This window comes from Cibotium barometz, chromosome 62 (assembly GCF_041138505.1).
Source record: "Cibotium barometz isolate CiBa-2024 chromosome 62, ASM4113850v1, whole genome shotgun sequence".
In the NCBI taxonomy this organism is placed as follows: Eukaryota; Viridiplantae; Streptophyta; class Polypodiopsida; order Cyatheales; family Cibotiaceae; genus Cibotium; species Cibotium barometz.
The window spans coordinates 407715-422520 of record NC_141107.1 but is presented as its reverse complement, the minus strand read 5'-3'; the positions used below and the strand labels follow the sequence as shown (position 1 = coordinate 422520).

Below are 14806 nucleotides of genomic sequence, written 5' to 3'. Positions count from 1 at the left end.
TTGACACCCTCGTCACACTAGCCTTGATGTATGGAGCAGCTTTCTGGGGGCCAGATTTATCCGATGAGGATTGGCAGCGAGTTGAGAGGCCCCAGGTTATGACGGTCAAGGCTGACACATGTGTAGCCAAATTGGCCTGATCTGCACCTGTGGAAGAAGATGCCAGCTTCTTCTTTTTTTCACTCTCAATACGCTTCCTGCATTCCTCTATGGTGTGCCCTATTTTCCTGCAATAGTTACAGCGCTTTTTCTTTTCAGGCTTGTCTTGTGTCTTGGGAGGATTCGATGGGCTAGGTTTAGGCCCAAATATATTCCCACGAAAAGGAGCAGCCATTGTTGACTCAACAGACATCATGTTGTTCCTATTCGAACGAGATTGCTCTTCACTGAGCAAGAGAGTCACAAGGTTGTCAAAAGTGACCGCATTAGGTGCATTGCTAGCCAACAACCGCAAAGTGGTTCCAAATGTCTGATAAGAGTCAGGCAAGTTGCGCAAAACTGTCTGAACAAGATAGCTATGTGTCAAAACCTCATCAATGTTAATGAGCTGCTCTCGTAGGTCCTTCACATGCGTAAGGTACTGATTGATAGAGTCACCTTCAAGCATGCGGTCAGTCTCAAGCTTGTCCCGAAGGTAAGCTACACGAGTGTCATTGCGACCTGAATACAATGCTAAGCACCCTTTGCAGTGGTGCAAGATCGAATGTGCGGAATGATATGCATGCGGCACGAGAGAGCAATCAATGCATGGGCCTGAGCATCCCTAGCATCCCAAGTACACTGCTGCTGAGTAGGAGGAAGATAAGGAGGTGGACCTGCAGGAGGATGAGCGGGAATCACTTCACCTTCCGCTAGAGCAAGTGCAAGAGGACGCTCCTCAGCGCCATCCACATACAACCATACATTTTTGGCAACCAAAACATGACGCATCATATAAGCCCACATAGGGTAGTTGTCCCCATTGAGCTTGTCCTCTTGAGATAGCATTCCAAAGAGGTCATTATTACTGTTGGCCATGATAGGACAGCAAATCTGTCACAAGTCACCACGAGTATGCAATGTCCAGCAAAACCGTAAGAATGCGGGAGATAAATAGCAGGATAACCACTGGACTGAAAGGGAACTCCTTCACTAGGAGAAATACATATGCATGTCCCAAATCTGCAAGTGTACTGCACGATGATGCAAATCTGTCAAAGTGTCCATAATGGCATACATATACTGCAGCAAACCACCAATGTATACATGTGCCGTGAAAAACACAATCAGCTGACACCTGTAAGAGCTGCAAGTGCTCAAATCCTGGCAGATCAAATGTAAATTGGTCGAATGCTCCAAAAATGGGCTCAATGTAGGAAAGCCCTAATTTTTAGGCAACCGATTAGACCACATCTGAACCGGATCTGCACCTATAAATCTGCTAATGCGATTGTCACGTGTACCAAATGCTGCAATGCCCAAAAATTGGGAGAAAGGTCCCAATGCCAACCAAATGTGCCTGTAATACCCAAAAATGGGGGGAAATGCCCCAATGCCAACCAAATGTGCCTGTAATACCCAAAAATTTGGGGGAAATGCCCCAATGCCAACAAATGTGCTTGTAATACCCAAAAATTTGGGGGAAATGCTCCAATGCCCCAACCAAATGTGCCTGCAATACCCAAAATTGCCTGCAAATAATGCCAATTTATGCAAAATCGAGTCAATTTCTACAAAATAGTGCCAATTTCTGCAAAATCCCCAAATCTCTAGTGCACTTATGCACCAAAATTTGCTGAAATCAATGCCAATGTGTGCCAATTTTGCAATTGCAGGCTCAATTGTAAAAAGCCCCAAATTTGAACAGGCAATGTGTGCAATTTCAAGTCAAACCTTGCAAATTTGGAATTTGAAGTTGATTTGGGCAGTGCAGTGTCGGCACAGTTGCAGGTATAGTCATCCGGTACAGGCGCAGGTACGAACATACGGCGGCACAGTACGGTCGTACGGCGGTGGGCGGCGGTGCTCAGGGCAGTAGGCGCAGGTGGCGGCGGTGCTTAGGGCAGTAGGCGCAGGTGGCGTCGAGGCAGGTACGGGCGCAGACGGTTACTTTCGTAGCTGGCGCTGGGCGCCCAGATCTAAGGCGTAGTGGATGGGCGGCGCCAGATCTGGAGCGATGCAGGTGGCGCAAAGCAGATCTGGGGCGGCTGGGTGCGATGGCGTACAGGGGCGGCGGCGGCAGTACAGTCGGCGGCGGCGTCAGCGCACAAGGGGGGCGGCGGAAGAGCCATACAGTACGGCGTACGGACAAAGTAGCGGGGGCGTAAGCAAGGGCAAGAACGGTCCGAATCATGGTCATCGTCTCGCTGTTGGTGCAAAGGTATTCTCATAGTCGATGCCAGGCCGCTAAACATAACCCTTAGTCACAAGTCTGGCTTTGTGTTTGTCCACCGACCCATTTGACGTATACTTGGTCTTAAAGACCCACTTGACACCAATGACTGACCATTTTAACGGCCTCAGAACCAACTCCAAGTTTTATTCTTCTCTATGGCATCCAGTTCCACCTGCATGGCTTTCCTCCAAGTATCCTATGCAAGGGCTTCCTTGACGGAAGTGGGCTCTTTGTCCCACATGATACGAGACATCAAAGCATAGTTTACGTGTAAGAGCTCCGTTGAATGACTCTTGTCATGAACTCTATGCGATCTTCGAGGTCCGTCCTCTGTGGTCCACTCGGAGGGAAGTTCCGTAACACCTGACTCCCAAAGGGTGTCTAACAACCACTTGGGTACTCGAACAGAACGCGGAGCCTCCTACTGCTGCAGGGGCTCATCTCTTGCCGCGGGCTCAACCTCCTCAACTGATTGAGGCTGTCCAGCTAGAACAATTGACTGGGATCCGGGTTATACAACCTGTATCCTTTTGAAAGAGAGCTATATCCCACAAAGACAAGCTTCTGGGACTTTGAGTCAAGCTTTCCCCTCTGCTTCTTTGGAATGTGAACATATCCATCACTCCCAAACACACGGAAATGAGAGACATCTGGTTTCCTGCCAAAATAAGCCTCAAAAGGAGTCACTTTCGGTACCAAAGTCGTCGGAGATCGGTTGAGGATATGGACAGCCGTAGCCACAGTCTCTCCCCAAAGTGGAGGAGGAAGATCACGATGCTCCAACATCATCCTCGCCATCTCCACCACAGTCCGGTTCTTACGCTCAACTACTCCATTCTCTGAAGGAGAACCTGTATTGGCCAGCTCCCGCTTGATGCCATGTTCTGCACAAAACCACACAAATGCATTGGAAGAAAACTCCTCCTTTGTTAGTCCGAAGAGTCTTTATCTACAAGCCAGATTCTTTCTCCACCATCACATGCCACTCCTTGACCGAGCAAAAGCTTGGTCCTTCTGGGAAAGGAAATAAACCCAAGTGAATCTACTACAATCATCAAGCAGCAGCATAAAATACGAAGAACCTCCCAAGGATGGCGTCTGCATAGGTCCACACAAGTCAATGTGTACCGACTCCAAAGGTTTTGAAGCCCGCCTGGAAGCTTGCTTCAGAAAAGATTCCTTGTGCTGCTTACCACGAATGCAAGAGCTACAGCGTCCTTGCCTACTGCCAACATCTGGCAAGCCAACCACCATCTGGTCCCAGAAAGCTCGCTGCAGCGCATCCACCTTCAAGAGGCCAAACCGAAAGTGCCACAAGTCACCAATCGGAGAGCTTGTAAGAAGAGAGTGCTGAGAGTTTGTATATACCGTTCTCCACTCTGCCTTCCCAAACAACCTGGCACGTATCCCTGTCTCGTAGAGCAACAGAATGCTCCTCAAACTCCACCTGAAAGCCAGTCTTGCAAACCTCATGCATTGACAATAGATGAAAACCAAGTGCGGGGACGTAAAGAACACGAGAGGAATGCTTCCCCTCTCTACCATCGGGAATGATCTCCATTGCCCTCACTATGAATCGGTATGGTGCAATTGTCGCCAATGAAAATGTGACCTGACTGCCGTCTAAGATCCTGTAAGAAGTCACTGGAAGGAGTCATGTGCCTGGAAGCACTACTATCAAGAATCCACTCCCGAGTATCCCTAGCGGTGAAGCCAACTGCCTCCTCGCTCGAAGAAGATGAAGCATGTGTGTCCAAAATCTCCAACCGCACAAAAGCTGGAGTTTTTGCAGCTGAAGCTAAAGAATCAGCACTCTTCTCGTTATTTCGCTTGGGACACTTCCTCCAATAGTGGCCTTTCTTGCCACAATCGTTACAGGTCCGCTCGGCCTTCAGTTTCTCTCGGTTTGAATCGGGCTTCTTCTGAGAAGACTTCTCTGACGAAGATTTCCCTTTGCCCTTGTTGTTACGGCCTTTCAACCGTTGGCTAGTCAAGGCCTCAGAACCTCGGCCCTGTGGAGGGTTCGTAATGCTCTTCCTGGTCCAAGACCATAGGCACAAGCTTCTCCCAAGTGATGGTGCTGAGCCTGCCACTGGTGATCAAAGAGGAGTAAAATGCTGAGTACTGAGAGGGTAAATGAGACAACAACATAATGACCATGTCCTCTGACGATATCTTTCCCTGCCTAAAGAACCTCTGGTTGAAGAGCTTGCAACTTGTTGATGTGCTTTTGCATCATCGACGACTTTGCAGGATTCATCACCCGCATCTGAACTTCCAAGGAGATCCTCTTCATGGGTGATATCGTGTTGTATAGAGAAGCCAAATGTTGCCAAATCCCTCTGGCCAGCGCCATATGCTTCATATGGTTGATCACTTGTGGTGTGCAATTTAGGAAGATGAAAGAACAGACGCGGGCATTGACACAATCCCATAACTGTGCTTGAGCCTCCTGTTCCTTTCGTATAGAGGGTAACTCCCCGTCTTCCAACTCCAGCTGTGGAACACCAACAACAATGAAATCAGCCAAGTCATAAGGTTCCAAAACGGACTCCATTACCTTCCATATGCCGTGGTTGTCCATTGGGAACGTGGGGAATGTTGGGATCTTCACGTGCTTCTCACCCATCTCAAGCAAGTCAGCCATCTCAAGGGTTCACAAGGTCTTGTGAAGGGAGGGTGGGTGGGAAAAAAAGAAGAAGAAGAGGCTGCAAATAATATGCAAGGTGGCTGTCTAACGGTGATGGCCGCCTTCTACCCGATCTCCAAGTCCCGAACAGCCCAAGCAATCTCCAATCAGCACCTCAGATCAGCAAACCCTTGACATCCCACTATCTCCAAGCTTCAAGCCACCTGGGGCTCTGATACCATGTCAGAATGCACAATGGAAATGAAGACAACTGCTGTACAGAGCAAAACGCAGATGAAAGAGAGAGAGAGAAGCTGTGTAACTCTGCTATATACACTCAAGAAAATCCCAGAACTACAATTGGAGAGTGTGGGGGGCAAGGGGCCATTTTATATGGCCCCAAGCTGCTGGTTGGCCAGTCTAAAGCAGGCCGACAGCAGCAAACGCTTACGCGCAGCATTAGAGATGCCCACGACCAGAAAAGAGCCAGTCGGCCAGGACACCAGATCAGGTCGGGTAGCAGATCTAGAGTCGGCCAGCATCATAAGACAGCCGACAGCCCTCCACACCTCAGGAAACATGGGAAAAATACATGGAAGTGAGGAAAAAAATGGGGAAACGCCAGAAAAAGGGCGGGCACACCCACTACAGAGGCCCTGGTGTAGTGTACAGACAGGAGATGACTGCTAACAGTTTGCGCCTCTACTAGAGCTGCATCATCAGCGAAAGGCTTTATTGAGGCTACAGACATGGAGACAGGATCAGCATGGTACCCGTCGGACTTCTTTGCTCCCCCTCTCCTTCCCCCCTTTCCTCTCCCGGCACAGTGACTGCAATGGGTACTCAGCCACATGATATCCCAGACAGAGAAACCTTAAAGATGACACTCGAGCTCGCCAGACCGACTGCCCCCCCAGATGCAAGTCACACTAGCTCCTTGTACGTGTGGAGTTATCAGGGATCGCGCACAGTCCCTTCAGAGAACGAGATGCTCCCCTCCTTCGAGATCCAGGAGATCTGAGATATACTTGAGCAACATAGAGTGACACTGGATTAGGAATTGGCTATTTATGTGCCAGAAAAAGCTACTATGCTTTTCTTTCATATGACAATTTTGTGAAGTCAAGAAAGCAGGTGATTTCCACTAGTAGTTTGTCTAATGCTTTCATTTTGTGCTAGCATTCAAAGGTGTATTTTCATGCTGCTGATTGCTTCTGCTTGGTGAAAATCATGCTTAAACCACTGACATGGAGATTACATTTTGTATGCTTTTTACTGGCAGGGAGGATGAGGTGGAAGATATCCAAAGAGTAAGATTGCAGTGTTTCTCCTGTAATTTTGATTCTAAAGGTATTAACCTTGTTTTTTGTTGAAGAGAAGCAATCATCAGAGTTTTATGTAGCTTCTTCTTGCAGGAAATATCAGTTCTTTCACAGTGCCGCTCACCATATATCACTGAATACTATGGATCGTATCTTTATCAAACTAAGCTGTGGATTATCATGGAGTACATGGCTGGAGGCTCCGTATCTGACTTGGTAAAATGCTTTGGTGTTTTCTTCCATTATTATTATCTCTACGTGAAGATCACACTATGCCCTGTTGACAGTTGCACACAGGGCAACCTCTGGATGAAGTTTCAATAGCATGTATTTTAAGAGACCTTCTGCATGCTCTGGACTACTTGCACAATGAAGGGAAGATTCATCGAGATATAAAAGGTGAATGTTGCTAAAATACAGTATTTTTGGAAAGATAAATTAATCTATGCTTAGAAATGAAAAGACTTTTTTTTCTATGTTGAGACTAAGATTGTACCTAGTAAAATTGTGTAAGGTAACCTGCACATGCTTCTAATGTGAAATTATAAGGATCAGAAGGAAGCCATGTTTCCTCAAAAGAGTTCTCTTTTTTTGGGGGTTTTTCCAGCTGCCAATATTCTCCTCACATCAAATGGAGACATGAAGGTAGGAGGAAATTGTTCTATTGACCATGATGATTCTTTGTTAATTTGTTAACCACCTTTTTTTGTAGACAACCAAAATTGTGGGTTCTGACATTACAATTGGTTGCATTTTACAGGTTGCAGATTTCGGTGTATCTGCTCAGTTGACAAGGACAATGTCAAAGCGCAAGGTGATGAGCTTTTTGGATTAGATTACACATGTTTTGAATGGGATCTCTCTTTTTGATAATGATTCTATCTAGCTAATAGCTAGGAAAAAGAGAGGTGGACATCATAGGTTTTGTGTGCTTTCTTCCTCTTTGTACTTCACCTCCTACTGCTTTTTGTAGCCCAAATAAGAGGTTTTTTCATTTCTTTGATTGCTTCCTTAAGCAGGTTTTGTTGCTTGGCTGCTATAAGCAACTCAAAAGTTTATTGTGGTCTATGATGGAAAAATTGAATCTAGTCAGGTTTTGGTGTGTCTACTTTTTTGTTGCTGTTGTTGCATCCCTATCTTATGCTTGCCCCAAATCTAACAGAAATGGCCATTTCGTAGCTCGGTTTCCATTTCTGTTTCCATTTCCGTTTGTGTTTGCGTTTCCCATTCCTAAACTCACCTGAGAATCTTCCCACAATTTTCCTAGTTAAGTTTTGATTTCCCCCAAATTTCCTCGCTATCTGTATTAGATTATGATCTATTTCAACTCTCTCCTCTTTTTTCCTCAAAATTTTGTAGTCATTTCTATTTACATCTACTAAATGTTAAAGACATGCCGTTTCCGTTGTGGAGATATAATCCGTTTCTGTTGCTGGTTCCGTTGCATGCAACTACTAAATCTCAAGGGGGGTTGTCACACGAATTACCTCGGTCAATGTGACCATAGGCGCCTTCTACAGGAAATAAGGAATCACCTTCTGACTGCTCACGGTTCTTGTGCTTACTGCACTTGCATGGGAAGATCTTCTTTGCTGCATAGGAACTGTCTCTTGTAGAGGATGGGGTGTGAAAAAAGTTTTATCTTTGAAACCTTGGATACTAAGGTTTAATAGAAACCTTTTAAAATTAATAATTTTTGCAGAACAAGAATTCGGCATGTAGAATCGAAAATCGCTGGAGCTTGTGCTTGTAGTCTTTCTTTTTCGCTCTCTCTCATGCACACGTGTTTCAGTGTGCTTCTTCTTACCTCCCAGCCATGACCAGGGAAATAATCTTAAAGATATAGTTTACTTGAATGAAAGCCAGAGCTCATTGACTAATTGGTCTCCGTTTATAGTATTAGGTGCTTGGTTGGTTGGCAAGTGATGGTTTAGAGAAGTCTTCCTCTCATCTTTTTGAGGCTGCAATAGTTATGCTCACATTTAAAAAAAAATTATGCACTTCACCCCAGTTCAAGCATGATTCCTTATACTCAATATAATAATCCAATTTGGCAAGGTAAGTCTTGGTTGAGCTGCTAGCTATATAGGCCATGCTTATCCATGTATGCGATAATGTTCTGTAAAGCATACAAGCTTTCTGGTATTAATGGGCGTAAATGAGACTATCATTGAAGCTTATGAATAAATGATGGGGTTTTTAAAACTTGATATAGAACCCAGTACCACATTTTACTTGTTGATTGGAGATCCATTTGTTCTGGATGCAGACATTTGTTGGCACTCCATTTTGGATGGCGCCCGAGGTGATCCAGAGTTCCAGATGGTTATAATGAGAAGGTATTCTAAGTTGCCAATTGGATAATACTGATGAAAGGATATCCGATATTCTATATTTTGTACTTGCTTCAGGATAGCATGGTTGAGCAGTAGGTGTTTATTGTCAGCATTTGTGGCAACACTTCTGTTTGTCTATTTGCTGAGTTGTGACGACAGTTTTTCAACTTTGCAGGCAGATATCTGGTCTTTAGGTATCACTGCCATAGAAATGGCAAAGGGTGAACCACCATATGCAGATCTCCATCCTATGAGAGTCTTGTTCCTTATTCCAAAAAACAACTCTCCACAGGTTACTCGGTGGTGTTACAATAAACTTTGTGAAGAGTTGATGTTATATTGTTACTCTTATCGTATATCTTTCTATTTTGACGTATGCAGTGGAGTTCATAGGCGTTATACTATAGAGGTCTTTACCATGGTGGCCAGAGCTGCTAGTACAAGCATTGAGTTTTGCTGTGTATTACTTGGCAATCAAGGACTGAAAGTGATGTACTTTGATGATGCAGCTTGATGATCACTTTTCTAGACCAATGAAAGAGTTTGTTTCATTGTGCTTGAAGAAGAACCCTGCAGAGGTGCGCCTTTTTCCCACTGTGTGCCACTATTTGGTTTTTCAATTTGCAGATGCCAGCATCAAAATAGTCAATTTTAGAATTTTTTTGGTTGGAGTCTTCCTACAAATAATAGCATAATGGATCGATTACTTGGGGGGCTCTAGGTTGAGTGCTGAGGGAGAATGCGGCTCCATGGCTGATGTACCCAGGGCACACATCCACAAAGCACTTAGAGGTGGGCACCTTCTTTAGGTCCACCGTGTTCTCACATGTCCGGGCATAATCCAATGCCCACTTTAGGTACAAACACAAGGGTGCCCATGGGCTGTCCACAGTGATCCTGGCCCCAACTTTAACCATTGCTTGTGACCACATGACTATGTGGCTTTCACGCATGGTAAGACGCTCTTACCCAGGACTTGGACAAGGACCTGACCCTAGGCTTGGCTGTCCCAGATAGCCAAGCATAGGTCTAATATGTGTCCAGTAGGCTTGTACAACATTATACCTTGCAAAGAGGGTTACAATTGCCAGGGGCACGACCAGACCAAACCCTAATGACTTAGATGGCACTTCACGACTCGTGCCTTGGACAAGAGCTCACAACATGCTCAAGGCCCATCAAAAAAGGGTTCCTCTATCCTAGATGACGGAGAATGTCCACGTGGCACCCTAGGACAGATGGTGCATGTGACACTACCTGCCAAGAAAGAGATTCAAGCTCTATCACAGGTTTGCTCACAAGCCAATCCGATTCTCCACACAACCGGCACAAGCACATTTCCTAATCCTCAGACAACCTACCCACAAGAGAAAAAGTCTCATTCTCCTCACACTCGTCCCCACACCACAAGAAACTTAGCCTCATTAAGACAACCAAGTTCTCCACACAAAGGTCTCCAAAGCTTTAAACTGACTTCGAACATCTTTAATTGTCTTCGATTTTCTTCATTCGTTTTTTTTTCTTTAAAATCAGCTTGAACAACTCCTCTCCCTTCTCCCATGCTTGAACAAGCCTAAGAAGCCCTTTAAATGCATTTCCTCTATAAAAGGCTGAAAAAAATCCAGGGAATTTGAGCTGCCCATTCAGGCCCCCTGCCTGTTTATGGCCAAGGGTGGTCACTGATCAGTCTTTTGTCTGCCCAGAACTGGCCCGCCAAACTTGCACATCTGCTGGCTCCTCTTGAACATGTCTCTGGCTGTTATCAGCAACTTTCTTGTGGCTTGGTGGTGCATTCCCATCCTTGGCAGCGCAGCCGACGACTACCTCATATTACACTCTCATATCCACTTTCCTCCATGTTATGAAGACCCTCAAGTTGGGCTCTATGATCTTCCCTATCTACTCCAGCAAACCAAAGAATGCAACTGGAGTAACCTTTGAGTTAGGCAGAGGCAGCGGAAGAATGGGTTGGCCACCCACAAGAGCCAGCTCAGAAACTACTCATTTATGGTCCATCCATGACCAGGAAGAGCACCAGTCGGGCAGCCCAAACCATAAAAAGGCACAGGCAAGTCCAATATTGCTAGGATGCCAGGCAATGAGCCAACCTGCATTTTGGGGGGGCTGTCAGCCCTGTTAAAGGGGGGCCCTAGGCCACAGCCCCAGCCCACCAGACGTTCTTAAAAGCAGCTCCAAACTCATCAACAAATGCAGACATTTTCTGCAATCTAGAACGTAGCAAACATCGCCCATTTGATACAGGAAGACAGGCATGAAGAAAACAAAAGTGAGATCTTAACTTCATGAGGGATTACCCTCAGCAGATTCTCTAGTGCAGGCTATCGCAACATCATCTGATTCGAAAAAATTAGTTCTGGAAATGTGTGCGCGCACGCTCTTTTTTTTGTGTGTGTGTGTGTGGGGGGGGGGGGGGGGGGGGGGGGGGGGGGGGGGTTTGTAAAAGCTGGAAAGTATGCTCTACTAATTGTTGCTCAACACTTTTTAACCTTTAGCAGAGGCCGAGTGCAAAAGAGTTATTGAAACACCGTTTTGTCAAGAACGCACGAAAGAGTTCAAGGCTGCTTGAGAGGATCAGGTAAAGCTCACCACTTCTTTGGATAATGGTTAAAAAGCTATAAAACCTAGAGTTAGTTTTAGTGTCCAAATGCTCATCAGATAGCTTGCCTTCGCCAAAGCATCTATAAAAGGGTTGACGTTTTTTTTGAGGGCATAGCTTCAAAGTATCTATAAATGGGTTGAGGTTTATAGCTTTTGAAACTGCTTGCAGGGAGCGCCCAAAAAGGCAATTCAAGGGAAGTGAAGAGTTCTCAACTCTAGAACAAGCACCACTTGAAGAGGCTACTGTGAAAGTGATGTAGGACTCCAGAAACCCAAAAACCTTTTTGTGCCAAGTATATGCCTTATATTGAAAAAATATTTTTCTATGAGATTTGAATGTTGTACTGATTTTTCTTCTTGTTTTTATTTTCTCTTGCAGTCCTCCGAAATCCCTGAGCAACTCAACATGGGATTTTGGCACGGGAACTATTCAGAGCACAGGGACTGTACGTAGTGTGAAACCTGCCCTTGTTTCTGTTTCAAGGGAAACAAGCTTGGAAGTTTCTTCTAGCAAAATGCCAAGAATATCACCTCATGGGGAACGAGAATGGCAACTGATCTCTAGCTCTCTAAGTCCTTTGAAGATTCCTAGTGCAAATGGAGACCCAGATGAAGATGCGACTAAGGCACGAGAACATGGGGTGGTGGAAGACCTGGCAGCGGTTGAAGATGTGGGTTAGCTTTTAGCTTTCGCTAGGTTTCAGATTTCTAATCTCTTACAGTCTAGAACTAAATGTGAGGGTAGTGGTTGCTTTCTTCTGATGCACGTGCAGGTTTTGCAATCGAACGCCAATGCGAGTACCTTGACTTCGCACTCGCCAAGCAATCATCAACCTCCTACAGCTTCAGTTAATCTAAATACCTCCTCTGTAAGGTTATGGATTATGGGTTTTCTGTGCATTGTATGGAGGATATTATATAAACACGATCAGCTGATCTGATCCTCTGCATGCTTTGAAAGGGACAAGAAACGGGGCTAACAGCCCCTACGGAAGAAAGCTTGGGAACTATCATTCGGCATGTGCACGATGGAACATCCTCAGCATCAGGAACGCCACGGTCTCAACAAATGTCACAGGAAAGACCAGCACAGTCCATGTTTAGAGAGGACAGTGCAACTAATCTTGCAGAGGTGAAAGGTTTTGCATGAACTTCACCTCAGAGTTCTAGTTGTGGGTGTTTTTTGAATGTGATAAGTTCACTTAGAATCGAATGTGGCTTTGTGTCAAACCTTACAATTTACCACTGTGCATGGCCAGGCAAAAGCTGCTCTAGAGGCTGGATCGAGGAGTCGTCGGCATCCTCCCTCCAAGCTACGTGTTGAAGGATATGGCAGGGCAGCAGAAGCAACAAGTAGTTCTGAGTCTTTGAGGTACTGATTGTTTGCATGAAAATCTTTCTCCAAGTTGGTTCATCTCTTGGTCTAAGACTCTTGATTTGGTACTCTGAAGTAGTTGATATGAATGATTCAGGCATGACTTAGTTTCTGCCTGATGCATTCAGAGATGTGCAAGATACTCGGGGACCTCCAAAATCGTCATCCAGATTGGTTGGCCGGCGTGGGAGTGAGGATGAAGATGCAGCTCGAGCAGCTGCAGCAGGATCATCTCCTGCTCTTACCCTGCTGTTGATACCTGCATTAAAAGAGGTATGGAGATGTGGAATGTTTATGTGCTGCTGTTTCTGTTATAATAAGCATAGTGTAAGTATGCTGCTTCTTTGCATGCATCATATTGGCACTAAATGCTCTATTGAGATGAATCGTTTAGAAGCTTTTAGATGTGATCTCAATATGCAAGCCCATCCCACCCAAAATCCCACATGGAGTCGCATGTAATTCCTTGGCAAGTATCTTTCTGCCATTTAAGAGGCTGTAAATCTGCAGACAGCGGCAGAGCAGTCTGAAGGCCCTGCACTTCGAGCAGCTGCAGATGCGGCAGACTCGTTGATGGACTTGGAGCGACTAGCGCCTGGTGCATGTGAAGTTCTTGTTAGCAAACTGCTCCAACGTCTAGGGAGGTACGTGTTCGCGGCATTGCTGCTAGTTCTCAAGAAATTCTTTTGTATACTGATAGTTGTTGTTCATCAAACTTCTTTTCAGCTCCAAAGAGCCTGCTGTTAAGGCACTTCAAGATATAGCAGGAAGGGTACTCTTTTCAAAACCCGTGTCTCAACCTAAAGATGAGGCTTCAGGTAGTCATCAGCCAATAAAGATAAGTGGGCAAGCAAAAGGGCATCCCAGAAATGATCCAGGAGAGAAGTCTGGCCTCAGCCCTCTTGCTGGTTTCCTTCTTTCACGGTAAGCATTGGGGTTCTTGAAATAAACCCTAAACTGGTAATTTTTGGTGACCCATGTCCAAGTTATTGTCTTTTATACTTGTAGGTGGCAGACACAGGTGAGTCGAGACATAAATGCTCAACGATAATGAGGAGTTTTTGTTTGCTTCAGAGGAAGAAGCATGGGAGCTTCTCGTCATAAAAAATGGCCAATACAGGAAAGCACCAATATTTGTAATGTAAATTTATTAAAATTGTGTTTACGCATACATTCTTGCAGGTTGTGCAGAATTATTTTAGGTGGTCCCCCGTTATCCTTACCCTATTTGTCACGGCTTTAGAGAGTAGTCTTATTATTATTTGTATGCAATTTTCAAGAGGTGATTCAATAAAGGTCTTTGTAGCAGGCTAAGGCTTTTCAATGTAAATGCGTATCTGCACCTGTACAACTCTGTTCTAATTTATATCTTACGTGCCAAGGCTCTTCCACTGTGCGTGTGTATGCGTGTGTTTATTAGTGCCAAGGCTCTTCCACGGTGAGTGTGCGTGGTGTGCGTGTGGATGTGGATGTGGATGTGTGGATGTTTATGAGTGAGTAGTGCTCAAAAAAAACAACTTTGTGTACTTTTACCGGCTAGAATTATGAAAAAATGAGTAAGATTTTTTTATTGCCTTTATTTAAAGGATTCAGTCAATTATATATTTTAGTTATAAAACAGGCATGTAGTATGCATTTTAGGCGTGTAGTATGCATTTTGGAAACTGAAATCGGGTAGAGTCCTTATTTTGATTGGTTTAAAAAAAAGTTTTCATTGAGCAGTGTAACTGAGTGCGCATTTTTTTAAATGTGCACAAGTGGGTGTGTTTTTTGTGTGCCGGCAGGTGTTTTCACGTGTTTTACACAAACACACCTTTTTGAATCTCTTGGTATATGCCCACTTGTTGTCATGGACTCTTCTTCGAGTTGGGAAAGCATATATCATTCAACTACATTCCCAGGGCCCAAACATTTGGGCCTTATATCCTAAAGAGTGTTGTTAATATTTTATTGCATAGTAAATACAAAATAAGAAGATAGCCAACATGAAAAGAAGTACAATTTTGATAATTAAAAGTCATCAATGTTATTCATAGAGTTGTATGTGCAAGTAGATTCTACATAAGTAAACACTTTTCTTGGCATGTTATCCACTGCAGCTCGCCACACCTGCAAGCTTCAGTTTGCCTTTGAATGGCTAAGGTCAGAGTG

The 14806-nt window shown here is 44.9% G+C and overlaps 1 pseudogene across 1 annotated transcript in view; it reads left to right on the top strand.

Annotated features, from left to right (window-relative positions):
* Positions 1 to 14036, top strand: part of LOC147603992 (uncharacterized) — a 47529-nt pseudogene extending 33493 nt beyond the window's left edge. The window contains exons 3-20 of the transcript XR_015265457.1: positions 6286 to 6313; positions 6419 to 6541; positions 6613 to 6724; positions 6933 to 6970; positions 7086 to 7139; positions 8595 to 8664; positions 8837 to 8953; positions 9171 to 9239; positions 11178 to 11257; positions 11450 to 11536; positions 11660 to 11951; positions 12054 to 12149; positions 12242 to 12412; positions 12540 to 12652; positions 12784 to 12928; positions 13166 to 13299; positions 13382 to 13579; positions 13664 to 14036. The product of XR_015265457.1 is annotated as an uncharacterized LOC147603992 (transcript). The remainder of the gene's footprint in view (positions 1 to 6285; positions 6314 to 6418; positions 6542 to 6612; positions 6725 to 6932; positions 6971 to 7085; positions 7140 to 8594; positions 8665 to 8836; positions 8954 to 9170; positions 9240 to 11177; positions 11258 to 11449; positions 11537 to 11659; positions 11952 to 12053; positions 12150 to 12241; positions 12413 to 12539; positions 12653 to 12783; positions 12929 to 13165; positions 13300 to 13381; positions 13580 to 13663) is intronic.
* The last annotated feature ends 770 nt before the right edge of the window (positions 14037 to 14806 follow it).